This window comes from Anomaloglossus baeobatrachus, chromosome 7 (assembly GCF_048569485.1).
Source record: "Anomaloglossus baeobatrachus isolate aAnoBae1 chromosome 7, aAnoBae1.hap1, whole genome shotgun sequence".
NCBI lineage: Eukaryota > Metazoa > Chordata > Amphibia > Anura > Aromobatidae > Anomaloglossus > Anomaloglossus baeobatrachus.
In genome coordinates this window covers 260756733-260774888 of record NC_134359.1, presented here as the reverse complement: position 1 = coordinate 260774888, position 18156 = coordinate 260756733, and the positions used below count along the sequence as shown (strand labels likewise).

General features: G+C 46.8%; 1 protein-coding gene across 1 annotated transcript in view; it reads left to right on the top strand.

Moving 5' to 3' along the window:
- Positions 1-228: 228 nt before the first annotated feature.
- BAIAP3 (BAI1 associated protein 3) overlaps positions 229-18156 on the top strand; it is a 335128-nt gene continuing 317200 nt past the window's right edge. Inside the window, exon 1 of the mRNA XM_075318086.1 lies at positions 229-284. The gene's annotated coding sequence lies outside the window, so the exon portion shown is untranslated. The remainder of the gene's footprint in view (positions 285-18156) is intronic.

The window sequence follows — 18156 nt, the reverse complement described above, 5'->3', positions numbered from 1 at the left end:
CCCCTGGCTAGCTGAAGCCCTTCCTGTGTAGGTATAGGAGCCCCTGGCTAGCTGAAGCCCTTCCTGTGTAGGTATAGGAGCCCCTGGCTAGCTGAAGCCCTTCCTGTGTAGGTATAGGAGCCCCTGGCTAGCTGAAGCCCTTCCTATGCCCAAATATGGAGCAGAGAGAGGCTTGTATTGTGGAGGTAGAGGATGGGGCTGAGCTCAGATCTCCCTCATTGCAGCATCCATCCATCCAGCGCTCCACACTGCTCCTGCCTCCTCCAGCATCCAGCCTGCAACAGGTAACCAGCTCCCCTGCATGCCCAGCACCCCCAACCCAAGCCCCCTACTCCTGCTAGACCCTAAAAGCTGCTGATCTCTCCATAGACCCTTATTTATTATACACTGATTAACTTTCATCAACATTGATACTTCTTAATGCAACAATGTATCTCACGAGTCAACTACACCTTATAGCTCTGGATTTGCTGCCAACTTCCAGAACGATTTCCTAAAAGTTTACAGGTAATCACTATGCTGCAGCAAACAAGGAGTTAATATGAAGTTAGTGAATGAAACCTAATGCTTTTAACTGGTTTGCAAATAGGAGTCAATGGATCATGTGTTGTGAGCTGTCTGCCTGGTAGATATAAATTCTTAGAAAGTTGCAACAGATATAATAATAATAATAATATTTATTAATTTATATAGTGCTATTAATGCCATAGCGCTTTACATACATTGGCAACACTGTCCCCATCGGGGCTCACAATCTAGAGTCTCTATCTGTATGTCTTTGGAGTAAAGGGTTAAGTGCTGCTGATTTCTCCCTGATGTGGCTTTATTATGATGGAAATATTCCTGACAGCTGAGGTTTCTTTGGTATTTTTAGTGTCTGCTATGAAAGGGGGGTGGGGGTGTAGAGCTATATTGATCAATTAACCATTTCCTCCCTGCATATTAAATTGGGGTAATGCAAAAATGACGTCAAACAATATCAGCGCTGGTAAAATCTGTGTATTTCTTGCTATTCATTGGTGGCTAAAACAAACAGAATCTGTTCAATGGTCTGATACAATGTTTTGGCACGCAGGATAGAGGATTTTCATTGCCAATGGTTCTCAAATTTTTAATTGGGGAGAATTAATCACACTCTTTGGAGTGAAGTCGTCAATGCTCGGAATCCTAGTTGTGCATCCACTCCCCACATTGAGAGAAGCGTGAATGTCTCTGCCAAACTTTTCTGTTTATTGTGATTCATGCCTTTTCATTCTTTTTTTATATAGTTCTGATCAGATGTGGGTATGATTGATAATTTCCTTTCCGCGTATCTATGAATCAGGGATCAGAATGAGAATTGTAGTCTTGGTTTAGTTTGTTCTCAGTTTGTCATTAAGTCTTTGGATTATATTGCTTAGGTATTGTGTTGTTCCATATGACATATTCGGCTCTGCTGCATCTGTATCGTGTGACCCTGGCAGCTCCAGCTGAGAAGAATAGCTGTTATAGTCTTGGTTTAGTTTGTTCTGAGTTTGTCATCAAGTCTTTGGATTATATTGCTTAGCTATTGTGCTGTTCCATATGACATATTCGGCTCTTCTGCATCTGTATTGTGTTGTTCTATATGACTTATTCGGCTCTGCTGCATCTGTATCGTGTGACCCTGGCATCTCCAGCTGAGAAGAATAGCTGTCAGGTTGGCTATTATAAAGCTGGAGCATCTTCTGTAAAAAAAAAATGAATGTATTGAGCCTCAACTCCTATGTGAGAAAATAAACTATCTCCTGCAGACTCAAGATCAAGAGTGTTAAAGGGGATGTCTAGTGCCGACCACTTTCACGTCGGAGGGAAGTTACGGTCACCAGGTGTCCTGTTCATTAGATAAAGGGAGCAACATCTGATCTGACCATACACAGTCATATAATTTAATTATTTTACTCACTTTTATAGCGCCATCATATTTCGCAGAGCTTTACAGACCTCATCATCACTGTCCCCATTGAGGCTCACAATCTAAATTCCCTATCGTTATGTCTTTGGAGTGTGGGAGGAAACTGGAGAACTCAAAGGAAGCCCATGCAAACTCCTTGCAGATGTTGTCCTTAATGAAATTTGCACCCAGGACCACAGAGCTGCAAGGCTACAGTGCTAACCACTGAGCCATCGTGCTGTCCAACTGGATCCTCAAACTGGATCTTGTAACAAATTCAACCACTGAGCCACCATACTGCCCAGCTGGCTCCTCAAAGTGGATCTTGTCCAAATTCAAATTCAGTCACTGAACTACTGTGGTGCCCAACTTGATCGTCAAAGTAGATCTTGTACAAATTGAACCACTGAGCCATTCTGCTCCCCAATTGGATCCTCAAACTGGATCTTGTACACATTCAACCACTGAGCCACTGTGCTGCCCGACTGGATCCTGAAAAATTTAACCACTGAATTTGTACAAGATTCACTTTGACGATCAAATTGGTCAGCACGGTGGCTCAACCACTAAGCCATTGTGCTGCTCAATTGGATCATGTACAATTTCAACCACTGAGCCATTGTGCTGCTCTATTGGATCATGTACAATTTCAACCACTGAGCCATTGTGCTGCTCTATTGGATCTTGTACAAATTCAACCACTGAGCCATTGTGCTGCTCTATTGGATATTGTACAAATTCAACCACTGAGCCATTGTGCTGCTCTATTGGATATTGTAAAAATTCAACCACTGAGCCATCGTGCTCCACAACTGGATCCTCAAACTGGATCTTGTACAAAGCCAACCACTGAGCCACTGTGTTGCCCAACTGGATCTTGTACAAATTCAACCAGCGAGCTACCGTGCTGCCCAACAGGATCCCCAAACTGGATCTTGTACAAATTCAACCAGCGAGCTACCGTGCTGCCCAACAGGATCCTCAAACTGGATCTTGTACAATTTCAACCACTGAGCCACCGTGCTGCCCAACTGGATCTCGTACAAATTCTCAATTAATGGATTTAGCAAGGGCAAATCCGCAACAATATCTGCATGTGTTTCCATGTGGACTTTTAGGGGTGTTACACTAGGTATGGGGGAGTACCAAGCGACCGGTGAAAGGGAAGGGGGAGATGGTGACCCCATACCAAATGTAATGTTTGCCCATGGGGTCCCTCACCACCCTAGATAGGTTCCGCACCTATGCGCCGAGATGGATACCTGACCCTAGGTATCCCTAGTGCTGGGCCCTAAATAGTGAGCGGGTGGGATGAGCTCTTAGTCAACCCCACTAAACACTAATTAAGACACAAGGAGTACACACAGGGGGAACAGCATAAACTATTTATGTACAGATGACTCAGGCAGAAGTTCAGCAAAGTTTCAGTAACGATATCACAGAAGAGTACAAGCCACCTACTTGTAACCAGAGCTAGAATGAACTGATAATATCACCAGCACCAGTCCAGGGAAGATAGGAGTATTTAAGCACAAGGGGAATACTGATGATCAGCAGCTGGGTGGAAGGCGAGCTCCTGCTGGGTCCTAAAGGGGAAGAGATGAAGCTACTTATACCAATGAATACTGACAGCAGGAACAATGGAATGTCAGGGAGCATCCTGTGCAGCCAAACACTGTGACCTTCTATTGCCAGAAACTATATGACAAGGGGACCTTAGAGATTTGGTACTTCTGCGCTGTAGGAATATAATCCAACACCAGAGCAAAAATTACAAAAAAATGTCATATTCGCTAATTTAGTTCCTCTTGGTCGTCTACATTGGGGGGGGGGGGGGGGGATCTCTGGTTTTGTCTGAGATGGATTCAGCTATGTAGATCCTCACACTGACATAATAACCTGCAGTAAGAAGGATATTAATGGCTGATACTTGACAATGCGCGCATCTTACATTACAGACTCGACATTGTGAAAATGTCAAGCAAAAGCTGGTTATTTTTACAAAGAGATTTACACTTTATACAGTTCTCTTGCAGACTTGGTTTTTATTTCGGCATGGTAAGGGATGAATTGTGGAGAGAGAAAGTGGCTATATATGTACTGTGTGTGTGTATGTGTATGTGTAATATATATATATATATATATATATATATATATATATATGTACAGTGCCTTTGCGAAAGTATTCAGCCCCTTTCAACTTTTCAACCTTTTCCCACATTTCAGGCTTCAAACCTAAAGATAAAAAATTTTAATTTTATGGTGAAGAATCAACAAGTGGACACAATTGTGAAGTTGAACGATATTTATTGCTTATTTTAACCCCTTCAGCCCCCAGCCTGTTTTTCACCTTAAAGACCCGGCCATTTTTTGCAATTTTGACCAGTGTCACTTTGACAGGTTATAACTCTGGAACACTTCAACGGATCCTGGCGATTCTGAGATTGTTTTTTCGTGACATATTGTACTTCATGTCAGTGGTAAATTTAGGCAGATATGTTTTGCGTTTATTTGTGAAAATTTCGGAAATTTGGCGAAAATTTTGAAAATTTTGCAATTTTCAAAATTTGAAATTTTCTGCCCATAAATCTGAGAGATATGTCACACAAAAAAGTTACTAAATAACATTTCCCACATGTCTACTTTACACCAGCGCAATTTTTGAAAAAAAAAAAAAATTCCGTTAGGAAGTTAGAAGGGTTCAAAGTTCATCACCAATTTCTCATTTTTCCAACAAAATTTACAAAAAAAAATTTTTTAGGTACCACATCACATTTGGAGTGATTTGAGAAACCTAGGCGACAGAAAATACCCAAAAGTGACCCAATTCTAAAATCTGCACCCCTCACTCTGCTCAAAACCACATCCAAGAAGTTTATTAACCCTTTAGGAGCTTCACAGCAACCAAAGCAATGTAGACGAAAAAATGAAAATTTTACTTTTTTAACACAAAAATGTTACTTTAGCCATAAAAATTAGTATTTTCACAAGGGTATCAGGAAAAATGCATCATAAAATGTATCGTGCATTTTCTCCTGAGTACGCAGATACCCCATATGTGGTGGTAATCAAATGTTTGGGCACACAGCAGGACTCGGAAGGCAAGGAGCGCCATTTGAATTTTTGAGTGCAAAATTAGCTGCACTCATTAGCAGACGCCATGTCGGGTTTGAAGACTCCCCGAGGTGCCTAAACAATGGAGCTCCCCCATAAGTGACCCCATTTTGGAAACTAGAGCCCTCAAATATTTTTTCTAGATGTTTGATGTGCACTTTGAACCCCTGGTGGCTTCACAGAAATTTATAACGTTGAGCCGTGAAAAGAAAATTTTTTTTTTTTACCACAAAACTGTTGCTTCAACCAGGTAGCTTTTTTTATCACAAGGGTATCAGGAAAAAATGCACCATAAAATGTATTGTGCATTTTCTCCTGAGTACGCAGATACCCCATATGTGGTGGAAATCAAATGTTTGGGCACACAGCAGGACTCGGAAGGCAAGGAGCGCCATTTGAATTTTTGAGTGCAAAATTAGCTGCACTCATTAGCAGACGCCATGTCGGGTTTGAAGACTCCCCGAGGTGCCTAAACAATGGAGCTCCCCCATAAGTGACCCCATTTTGGAAACTAGAGCCCTCAAATATTTTTTCTAGATGTTTTATGTGCACTTTGAACCCCTGGGGGCTTCACAGAAGTTTATAACGTTGAGCCGTGAAAAGAAATTTTTTTTTTTTTACCACAAAACTGTTGCTTCAACCAGGTAGCTTTTTTTATCACAAGGCTATCAGGAAAAAATGCACCATAAAATGTATTCTGCATTTTCTCCTGAGTACGCAGATACCCCATATGTGGTGGAAATCAAATGTTTGGGCGCACGGCAGGACTCGGAAGGCAAGGAGCGCCATTTCACAGCAAAATTGGTTGGAATTATTAGCGGACGCTATGTTGCGTTTGGAGACCCCCTGAAGTGCCTAAACAATGGAGCTCCCCCACAATTGACCCCATTTTGGAAACTAGACCCCTCATGGAATTTATCTAGCTGTTTAGGGAGCACTTTGAACCCCTGGAGGCTTCACAAACGTTTGTAATGTTGAGCCGTGAAAATATTTTATTTTTTTTACCACAAAATTGTTTTTTCAAACAGGTAGCTTTTTTTCCACAAGGGTATCAGGAAAAAATGCACCATAAAATGTATTGTGCAATTTCTCCTGAGTACGCAGATACCTCATATGTGGTGGAAATCAATTGTTTGGGCGTACGGCGGGGCTCAGAAGAGAAGGAGCGCCATTTCACAGTAAAATTGATTGGAATTATTAGCAGACGCCATGTTTCATTTGGAGACCCCCTGAGGTGCCTAAACAATGGAGCTCCCCCACATGTGATCCCATTTTGGAAACTAGACCCCCCCCCCATACAAAAAAAATTAGTTTGGCGAAAAAAAAATACAGACATCAGTAGAAAAAAAAAAAAAAAAAAATGAGCGCCTGCCAAGACCAGTGCCAAACGTGAGAGCAATGCACGAGTCTCGCATCGCATCATCCACTGCAGTCTGGAAGCGAGCAACTGCGCTGGATAATGCGATGCGAGAGGGCGGGGCGGCAGATGAGAAAGGGCGCAGCGGATGGAAGATGGGAAAGGGCGCAGCGGATGGAGGAGCGGCAGAGGATGGGAAAGGGCGCAGCGGATGGAGGAGCGGCAGAGGATGGGAAAGGGCGCAGCGGATGGATGATGGGAAATGGCGCAGCGGATGGAGGAGCGGCAGAGGAATGGGGGGGGGGGGGGGTGAGATGGGGATACCTACCTTACAGGATGGATCTAGGCAGCAGGATCACAGCAGACAGAAGAGGCAGCAGATGAAGGAGGCAACAGATCGAGGAGGGTGAGAGGGGGCAGTAGATGGAAAATGGGAGAGAGCAGGCAGCAGATCGGGGAGGGGGGCAGAGTCTGATGGGAGAGAGAGATGGCACATGTAGGGGAAGGGAGGGGGGCTTGCAGCACATGTAGGGGGAGGGAGGGGGGCTTGCAGCACATGTAGGGGGAGGGAGGGAGGCTTGCAGCACATGTAGGGGGAGGGAGGCTTGCAGCACATGTAGGGGGGAGGGAGGGGGGCTTGCAGCACATGTAGAGGGAGGGAGGGGGGCTTGCAGCACATGTAGGGGGAGGGAGGGGGGCTTGCAGCACATGTAGGGGGAGGGAGGGGGGCTTGCAGCACATGTAGGGGGAGGGAGGGGGGCTTGCAGCACATGTAGGGGGAGGGAGGGGGGCTTGCAGCACATGTAGAGGGAGGGAGGGGGGCTTGCAGCACATGTAGGGGGAGGGTGGCTTGCAGCACATGTAGGGGGAGGGTGGCTTGCAGCACATGTGCTGCAAGCCAGCCACCCTCCCCCCACATGTGCTGCAAGCCAGCCACCCTCCCCCCACATGTGCTGCAAGCCAGCCACCCTCCCCCCACATGTGCTGCAAGCCAGCCACCCTCCCCCCACATGTGCTGCAAGCCAGCCACCCTCCCCCCACGTGGGGGGAGGGTGGCTTGCAGCACATGGAGGGATAGGTGGTGTAGCGATGGAGAAGGGGCAGCCGATGAAGGAGGCGGCGGCCGCCGCCGATCGGGGGCAGCAGCGGCTGAAAAAGGTGGGTGCGACGGCGGCGGGGACAGTGGCGAGCATGGCGGTGGGGACGGCGGTGGATCGGGAGCGGCGGCGGGGGACGGCGGTGGATCGGGAGCGGCGGCGGATCGGGAGCATGGCGGCGGGGACGGCGGTGGATCGGGAGCGGCGGCGGAGACAGCGGTGCAGCGGGAGCATGGCGGCGGGGACGGCGGTGGAGCGGGAGCATGGCGGCGGGGACGGCGGTGGATCGGGAGCGGCGGCGGAGACAGCGGTGCAGCGGGAGCATGGCGGCGGGGACGGCGGTGGAGCGGGAGCATGACGGCGGTGGATCGGGAGCGGCGGCGGAGACAGCGGTGCAGCGGGAGCATGGCGGCGGGGACGGCGGTGGATCGGGAGCGGCAGCGGAGACGGCGGTGCAGCGGGAGCATGGCGGCGGGGACGGCGGTGGATCGGGAGCGGCGGCGGAGACAGCGGTGCAGCGGGAGCATGGCGGCGGTGGAGCGAGAGCATGGCGGCGGGGACGGCGGTGGAGCGGGAGCATGGCGGCGGGGATGGCAGTGGATCGGGAGCGGCGGCGGAGACGGCGGTGGATCGGGAGCGGCGGCGGAGACAGCGGTGCAGCGGGAGCATGGCGGCGGGGACGGCGGTGGAGCGAGAGCATGGCGGCGGGGATGGCGGTGGATCGGGAGCGGCGGCGGAGACGGCGGTGCAGCGGGAGCATGGCGGCGGGGACGGCGGTGGATCGGGAGCGGCGGCGGAGACAGCGGTGCAGCGGGAGCATGGCGGCGGGGACGGCGGTGGAGCGGGAGCATGGCGGCGGGGATGGCGGTGGATCGGGAGCGGCGGCGGAGACAGCGGTGCAGCGGGAGCATGGCGGCGGGGACGGCGGTGAAGCGGGAGCATGGCGGCGGGGACGGCGGTGAAGCGGGAGCATGGCGGCGGGGACGGCGGTGAAGCGGGAGCAGCGGCGGGGCGATCGGAGACAGCGGCGGTGAAGCGGGAGCAGCGGCGGGGCGATCGGGGACAGGGGCGGGCGGCGGGGGCGATCGGGGACAGGGGCGGGCGGCGGGGCGATCGGGGACAGGGGCGGGCGGCGGGGGACAACAACTTACCGCTCTCCTCGGCTTCCAGGGACGGTCACAGGCCGCAGATCCACATTGATTGGAGAGAGCGGTCACAAGACCGGTCTCTCCAATCAGAGCTGGGGGCGGGTGAAGCATCGATCACCCAGCTCCAGCCAATGGCCAGTGCTACAGCAGCACTGATCAGGGCTGGATTTCAATGTTCCAGCCATTTTCAATGGCTGGAACATTACAGTGGCTGTAATTGGCTGAGCGGCGTTCGTCAGCCAATCACAGCCTCTGTAGGTTCGGGGAGGAGGCACCACCCCTCCTGACGTCAGGCAGAGGTCCCCTCCTTCCCGAATCCACCGTTTAAGTAAATAAATTTCACTCCCCGGGGCTCCGGGACCGCGATTTCGCCAGGACGTACTGAGTACGTCATGGGTCCTTTAGCACCATGTCACCATGACGTACTCAGTACGTCCAAGGTCGTTAAGGGGTTAAACTTTTATAAAAAATAAATAACTGAATAGTGGGGCATGTAATATTATTCGTCCCCTTTAAGTTAATACTTTGTAGCGCCCCCTTTTTGCTGCGATTTACAGCACAAGTCACTTGCGGTATGTGTCTATCAGTTTTGCACATGGAGAGACTGCAATTCTTGCCCATTCTTCCTTTGTAAACAGCTGGAGCTGAGTGAGGTTGGATGGAGGCGTTTGTGAACAGCAGTTTTCAGCTCTTTCCACAGATTCTCGATTGGGTTCAGATCTGGACTGTTATTTGGCCATTCTAACACCTGGATACGTTTATTTGTGAACCATTCCATTGTAGATTTTGCTTTATGTTTGGGATCATTGTCTTGTTGGAAGATAAATCTCCGTCCCAGTCTCAGGTCTTTTGCAGACTTTAACAGGTTTTCTTCAAGAATGGTCCTGTATTTGGCTCCATCCATCTTCCCATCAATTTTAACCATCCTCCCTGTCCCTGCTGAAGAAAAGCAGGCCCAAACCATGATGCTGCCACCACCATGTTTGACAGTGGGGATGGTGTGTTCGGGGTGATGAACTGTGTTGCTTTTATGCTAAACATATCGTTTGGCATTGTGCCCAAATAGTTTGATTTTGGGTTCATCTGACCAGAGCACCTTCTTCCACATGTTTGGTGTCTCCCAGGTGGCTTGTGGCAAACTTTAAATGAGACTTTTTATAGATATCTTTGAGAAATGTCTTCTTGCCACTCTTCCATAAAGGCCAGATTTGTGCAGTGTACGACTGATTGTTGTCCTATGGACAGACTCTCCCACCTCAGCTGTAGATCTCTGCAGTTCATCCAGAGTGATCATGGGCCTCTTGGCTGCATCTCTGCTCAGTCTTCTCCTTGTTTGAGATGAAAGCTTGGATGGACGGCCGGGTCTTGGTAGATTTGCAGAGGTATGATACTCCTCCATTTCAATATGATCGCTTGCACAGTGCTTCTTGGGATGTTTAAAGTTGTGGAAATCTTTTTGTAACCAAATCCGGCTTTAAATTTCTCCACAACAGTATCACGGACCTGCCTGTTGTGTTCCTTGGTCTTAATGATGGTCTCTGTGCTTTACACAGAACACTGAGACTATCACAGAGCAGGTGCATTTATACGGAGACTTGATTACACACACGGGGCTTATATTTATCATCATCATCAGTCATTTAGGACAACATTGGATCATTCAGAGATCCTCAATGAACTTCTGGAGTGAGTTTGCTGCACTGAAAGTAAAGGGGATGAATAATATTGCACGCCCCAATTTTCAGTTTATGATTTTTTACAAAAATTTAAAATAAGCAATAAATTTCGTTCCACTTCACAATTGTGTCCCACTTGTTGTTGATTCTTCACCATTACATTAAAATTGTTATCTTTATGTTTGAAGCCTGAAATGTGGGAAAAGGTTGAAACATTCAAGGGGGCCGAATACTTTCGCAAGGCACTGTGTGTGTATATGTGTGTGTGTGTGTGTGTGTGTGTATGTATGTGTATGTATATATGTGTGTGTATATATATATATATCATCAGAACCTTGGACAGTTGCCTTTCGTGACCTTACGCTACAAGCAAAAATAAAGAAATCTAGGATATTATTCTTGCCACTCGCACAGGTGGTTGCCGTCACATGGACCACGAAGGTAGAAAACATTTATACTAATGCATTTATTTAAGGCTCATTGTCTCGGGAAAGTGCAGACGTCTATTCAGGTGATTTATGCATCTGGATGTGCCTTGAGGAATGCGAGAGGATTCATTTATTACAATACTGGAGACAGTTGGCTGAAGGAATCTTCCTGAATAAGGAAAAATGATTTAAACAGGTAATAAGGAGAGCGAGGAGAAATGTGAGGGATATCGGCTATTGTATACATTAGAAAGGAATATTGTGGGGTGTGGAGTATGATGATATTTGGCCATATTATGGGGATAGCAGAAAGACCAAACCTGTTTAAAAGGTTTCATTCCAAAAAGGTTGCAGCTATTTTTTTTGTAGAGCGTAATTCGGCAAATTTTTGGAATTGACTCCATACAAAAAAACGGTATCCAGGTTTACGAAAAATGTTTAGTATGGTCACATATAGCCCATGGGTAGCTGGAGCCCTCTTTCAGGGGGTAACCAAAAAGCCCCAAAAGCATATTTGGGACATCCCATTTTAGTTTGGAGAGTGTTTGATTTAAAGGGATTGTCCACTACTTGGACAACCCCCCTACTTATTCTCCCATAAAAAAAAAATAAGCTTATACTCCCCTCTGGTGAGGTCGCGATTCCAGTGATACGGGGGCCCATGTGACATTGTTATGACACACGAGCCCTGCAACCAATCACTGACGGCTTCCTTCACTCTGCCCTTTGGGCATTTGAGCAGGAAGTGAGCGCTGCAGAGCTCGCGTGTCATAACAATTAGTGCCCGGCATCTGTCTCCCTACCTTCAGACATTTGAGTTGGATGTGAGTGCAGCGCTGACTTCCTGCTCAAATTTCCAAAGGCGGGGGTGAAAGAAGCCGGAACTGATTGGTTGCAGGGTTTGTGTGTCATAATGTCGTGTGGGCCCCAGCATCACTGGAACCGCGGCCGCACCGAAGATGAATATAGGCTTATTTATTTTTACGGGAGCGAACAAGGAGAATGAGGGGTTGGTCAAATAGTGGACTTCCCTTTTTAAGGCTGTGTAGCTCAAGCCTCAATCAGGATGAATTTAAATAATCATTGTACTTTGCGGTTGATCCGATTTGATTGTCTAGTTATCACATTTATCAGTCTGCAAGTCACTTTATATAAAACTAGCTGTAGCACCCGGCGTTGCCCGGGATAGTAACTCTCTCTCGGTCTCTCTCCCGGTCTGTCTGTCTCTGTGTGTCTGTCTGTGTCTATCTCTCTGACTGTCTCTGTATCAGTCTCTCTGTCTGTCTCTATCTCTGTGTCTCTCTTTCCCCGGTCTGTCTCTTTCCCCAGTCTGTCTCTTTCCACGTTAGTCTCTTTCCCTGGTCTGTCTCTTTCCCTGGTCTGTATTTGTCTGTCTCTTTCCTTGTCTGTCTCTTTTCCGGTCTGCCTCTCTCTCTCCCTCTCTTTTCCGGTCTGCCTCTTTTCCGGTCTGCCTCTCTCTGTCTCTTTTCCGGTCTGCCTCTCTCTGTCTCTTTTCCGGTCTGCCTCTCTCTGTCTCTTTTCCGGTCTGCCTCTCTCTGTCTCTTTTCCGGTCTGCCTCTCTCTGTGTCTTTTCCGGTCTGCCTCTCTCTGTGTCTTTTCCGGTCTGCCTCTCTCTGTGTCTTTTCCGGTCTGCCTCTCTCTGTGTCTTTTCCGGTCTGCCTCTCTCTGTCTCTTTTCCGGTCTGCCTCTCTCTGTCTCTTTTCCGGTCTGCCTCTCTCTGTCTCTTTTCCGGTCTGCCTCTCTCTGTCTCTTTTCCGGTCTGCCTCTCTCTGTCTCTTTTCCGGTCTGCCTCTCTCTGTGTCTTTTCCGGTCTGCCTCTCTCTGTCTCTTTTCCGGTCTGCCTTTCTCTGTTTCTTTCCCCGTGTGTCTGTCTGATTGTCTTTGTCTCTCTGTCTGTCTCTCTCTATCCGTCTCTCCACCGACATCATATTACCTCACACATAAGCTTCTTATACTATGACTGTCCTTTTGTTCCTATACCAACCAATCATAGCTCCTATTAATAACCTGCAGCTCGCAGCTCCATTGACTTTAATGGTTGGACAGTAACTGTAAAGCGTGGGGTTAAATTTTCTTGTCAAAACATAGTCTATGACGTTCCCTGAGTCACATGAGGCGTCTGTTCAAAATTTTGTGATTGTAAATACGACGGTGCGGATTCCTTTAGCGGACACACACATACACACATACACACATATGACCCGCCCCAGGGCCGTGGGGTACTTGGTTCCGGGTGTTGGTTAATGGGATTATGTCACGGGGGCCTGTGCCCGGTTCCGTGGCCCTGGTGGTCGCTGAAAGTCAATAAATAATAAAAATAAAAAAAAAAAAAAGAAAATAATAAAGAAAAATAAATAAATAAATAAATAAAAGTATTTCGTGACGCCACCTACGGTTCCAGTATGGTTACTGGGGCTGCAGGTCAGACCTCTGGGGTGATGGTTAGGCAGCCAGTTGTTTACGCTTCCCGTAGGTGAAGCGGGGTCCCCAGGGCAGTTTTAGTAGTACACAGATATGGCGGTTTTTCTTCACAGCCTTTTCAACTGTCACTTTAGTGCAGCAGCCTATAGCTCCTCAGATGAAGAAATAAAGTGCGTCACACCAATTCATTAACTCTGACCAGGTTTTACTTGCAGGTGTTAAAAAGGGGTTCAGTTTCTGATGTTACAGTTTTTGGGTGATCTGGGAACAGTTCAGGATCTCTGCACCAGGTCAGTTGTGTGGCCTCCCTGCTGCGCTGTGCTTCTCCTTGGTACTAGGCTGCCTGGAGCTATACCTTGTCCCTCTCACACTGTCTTCACCTGTATGGCAGGTGGCGGGAGCTTCTCTAAGGGGCACTGCTGTACTCACAGCGGTCCCTAAGCTCTGTGTAGCGGCTTTGCCTTCAGGTGCTGCTGCGGCCAGGAGATCTGCAGTCTCCCTGGCCCCCGGTCTTTATTGCTGGGCAGATTAGATCCCTCACAATCTCGGACGCTGGTGTCCGATAATCAGCGCTGTTCCTTGGGGATGAACCGGTCTGGCTCCACCTCCCCGGTCACTCCTTTTTTGCCTCACTATTGATCCCTCAGGCGGTCACACAGTTACTTGTGCGGGCTAAGCACTGCCCTCTCCATTTTGATGTCTCCCCTCACTCTCTGCTCGCACAGTCCCTTTTCTCCAACTGTCAACTGTCTCTCTGACTCCGCCTCCAAACCTGGGGTCGCACACGCAGACAGACAGACAGACAGACAGACAGACAGATATATATATATATATATATATTTTATATATACACACATACACTCAGCTTTGAGTTGGCCACCGGGTGCATCCCTTCTGTGTACCCACCTGCCGTCACATCCTGACATCCTGAGAGCTTTCTTAGGTAGCAGAAATGCAGAGAGATAGCTGTTGCTCTCCTGTTTCTTAATTTGCTCACAGGCAAACCAGATAAGAAGGCTTACAGTTCAAGGTGGCCAAGCCATTGTATAATAGCAAGAAGTGAGGAAATTGAAAATCCAGTACCTATAGTGCTGGCAGAATGCTGTTTTGTGAAATCAATTTTTCAGTATAATAGGAATGGATGGCAAGTTATAGGCAATGAAAATCGGGAAAGTTTATGGAATGCTAAACTGGTGTCACAGATGACTACAGTAAAGAGTACTTTACACACTGCGACATCGCTAGCGATCTCATTAGCGATGTGACACGCTAGATCGCATCTACGATCTAGCATCTCACATCGCTAATGAGATCGCTAGTGATGTCGCAGGGTGTAAAGCACCCTTAAGACCATGTTTTGTGTGAAAGAAAAGATGCATTTAAAGGGACTCTGTCAGCAGGTTTTTGGTAATGTAATCTAAAGACAGCATGCTGTAAGAGTTAAAAAAGAGAATTCAGCTCTGAGTCTCTTATCACAAAGTGTGTTTTTGTTTACCTGCAATGTTAGTTTTAAGCTGAATCCTAGCTTTATCATTAGTTGGACCCAGTAGAGTGTGAGCTCAAGTCTGACTCTGCCCTCTTCTGGGCTTAGCATGGGAGTGTATAATGAAAGCCTGGTGTGGGCGGGGGTCGATGTATGGGCTCTGCTACATGCAAAATCTAAAATATTTGGTTGTGCCAGAATGGCGTCAGCCAGTAATCTAAACGATACCTTGTTGGATTCAGTATCGTTTTACCTACATCATGCCGCTGTTACAAGAGGTAGCAAAAACCTGCTGACAGATTCCCTTTAAAGTAATTTAAAGATATAATGGAGGAGCCTTCAAGTTTGTCAACTAAAGGTGGCTATGAAGATAGCTGTTGACCGAAAAAGCAACTATTCCAACTCCAATTCCTCAAACCCCCCACCCCCCCCACGCCGGGCGTGCATGTGTTTTCTTTGGTTAAGGAGAACATATGATGTGTATAAAGATGTGTTATAGGTCAAAGCAAACATGGGCTGCATAGCGGCCCTAGAGGTTGGGGGGGGCTATTTCTATCTCCAAAGAAGGTGGAATTGTGTATTTTGAAGAACTATTGGACTTATACTGTTCTTGTACAGGCTTCCTCATCAGTGATCACGCATGTTAGTCTGCGACATGTGCAATCCTTTTCTTTCATGGGATGTAGGCTTCTATGTCAGGGGTGTTACGCTGGAGCTTGCCCCTCCTTCATTAGTAAACAGTCCACATGTCTGCTCAGCCGATCGTGCATGTACATGGGGGATCAGAAGGTGAATTGTTGACCTCCATAGAATCTCATCAGCACCAAGTGCCATCTCCTATCTCTGTAATGGGAAATTCTGTCTTCACTGAAGACAGATTTTACTAATTAATTGAGGCTGGAAGATCAGTCCAGTAGGAGAAAGAAGCAGATTTGTCTGAGATATTACAAAGTTCATATTTACTATTAATTTATAAAATAAAACAACGCTTTACTCTTTAAACCTCTGGTATTTTGAGGCATTCTTCCAGGGTACTTCACCCTTCACTTCTTTTTGGGGTGCAGGATTTTATAAAATCTATGGATGCCATAAAATACCATCATTAATCCATCATTTTGCAGACATTTCCCCAGTGTCCCCGGCCGGTGGAGAAATATTTCGATACTGTGCCATCCTCTCATAGCTTTTGTGCCGATAGCACAATTTCGTTGCTGATCGCAGGAGGACTTGTCCTTTTCGTAGTGAATGGTTATTAGAGTAAATTGAGAATGTTCAAATGTCATGGGAAAAGTCGCGCACACACCGGGATTAGGTGGCGTCTTCCGGGATTACCCTTCGTTGTTTGACGTATTCTTGCGCCGCAGTGAATATAACATTGACCATTTCAATCTCTAGAACAACCTTGGAAAAAGCTCTCTATAGTATGACCGATTTTTAGGGTACTCAGGTAGGTCACCAATCATTGTGTCACTGAAAAGGAAATGCTTCACCTTGGATCTCACTAACCAGAGCAGAAAACACATATGACATATAGGGCATCATCACATATTCAGCCCCTATATTGCCCCCTGTAGCATGGTAGTCACTGTCACACAGTCATGGTGGTGTCAGGTTCTGTTCACATTGCAGATTCTGACACTCCGCCCAATGGTTTCTCTGGTGTTTCTGATTTACTCGGGCATCGCCCAGCTGTGTGCTCACTCATAGACAGGCTAGCAAGAGTTAACCTCTGCTATTCTGCTTACTAGGTTTCTGGAACCCAATCCAATCTGCTCCTCTCATACTTAGGTTGGATGAAATCATTTACCCATGCTGACTATAGTTTCCTCTATGTTGGTCTGTGTGCTGTGGTGTCCCAGATTTGCTGGAGAAAGAGTAGCCTGTGCTTGGTGGTGTTGTGGAGTTTACCCATTATCTTGTTGTTTCCTCCCTGCTCTTGTTTTCCTCCTAATCTCTTATTGTCTTATACCTCTGTGAGTGCCTGCTGTGTGACAGAGTTTTGGTTTCCCCTATTTGTCTAGGGAGGGAGGAGGTATAAGATCAGTGCTGGTCAGGAGCAGGGCCAGGAAGGAGACTCGGACATCCCCACCTTCAAGAGTATCTCTGAAACAGAGGATAGTTAGGGCCACCCCAGTCTGAGATTCAGCTTAGGATCCCTGATTTCTTTCTATCCCCATAGTAGCCGTCACTTTCTGAAATTTCTTGTAACAGAAATAAAAAAAAATGAAGTAACAATGTAGCATTCACTACCTTTGAAGGAGTTATTTCTCCTGGCTTGGTTCATGTCTCCCAGGCTGGGGCACATCACTGCATCCGGCGCATGCGCAGTGCACAGATGGAGATGCCTCCAGTACACTGTGTTTCACTGCACATGCGCTGGATTCTGGAGTTGCTGCTTTCTAATGATACACCTTGTAGGAGGATATTGAACTACATGACTCCTTGGAAGTTTGAGACCGCCCACCTGACTCTTCACAGGTTGAGAGGACTAATACCTTTTACTTTTCCATTTATGCTTCAATGGACATACAACAGAGACAGCATCCTGTGTAATACTATAGCAGCAGTGTAGGAGAAGTATATGTAACCAATAGGTTCCCTTTACTGAAGCTGCAATACCAGATACATCCTGTAGACAAGAGTGGCGCTGTTTCTAGAAAAAGTCATATTTTTCTACTCTCAATCTTTTTGCATATGAAAAATAGACACAACTACAAATTAGGAAGATCTATCTCTTTTATTAAATTAGGAGGCGCCCCACAAGATCAATCTGGCCTTGAAGGACAGCCACGTATCTCTCTGAATTCTATGGGTCCAATTCTTCATTTGCTTTTTTTTTTTTTTTAAATACCTTTTCTTTTTTTATTCGTGGATTTTGCTGCCTTATTTTGCATGAAACTAATCAAAATGGTGCACATAATTGATGAATCTTGTGCAAAATCCAAAATCATGCTTTTTTTTTTCCCCCTGCTTTTATCCATTTTTTTTGTATCTTTTTGAGCAAAAGGGCGCACTTTTTGCAAAATATTTTTTTTTTAAATAAATTTGATTTATTACCTACTTATACTATAGTTATAGTTCTTAAAGGGAACCTGCCAACAGTTTTTTGTTTTTTTTTTCTTTTTTTTTTTTCCCCCTATAAGCTGCGGCCATCACCAGTGAGCCCTTATATACAACATTCCAGAATACTGTATATAAGAGCCCAGGCCACTGTGTATAACATAAACAGCTTTATAATACTCACCTAGGGGAGGTCTGGTCCGATCTGTGTCACTGCACTCAGCCCGGCACCTCCTCTTTTCAGGAGGTCCTCTTGAGGAGGGAAGGGGAGGACCCCCTCTGATGAAGCTGTAAAACCTCCTTGTGCGAAACGTACGTTAGGTCCTCTTCTCTCCTGATCTATTCCTGCCTTTAATACCACTGGTTGAAGTAAGTACTTTATATTGTGCTCTTATGCCATTTTCTGTCTGTCTCATTGCTGGTTCCCAATGCCTTTGTT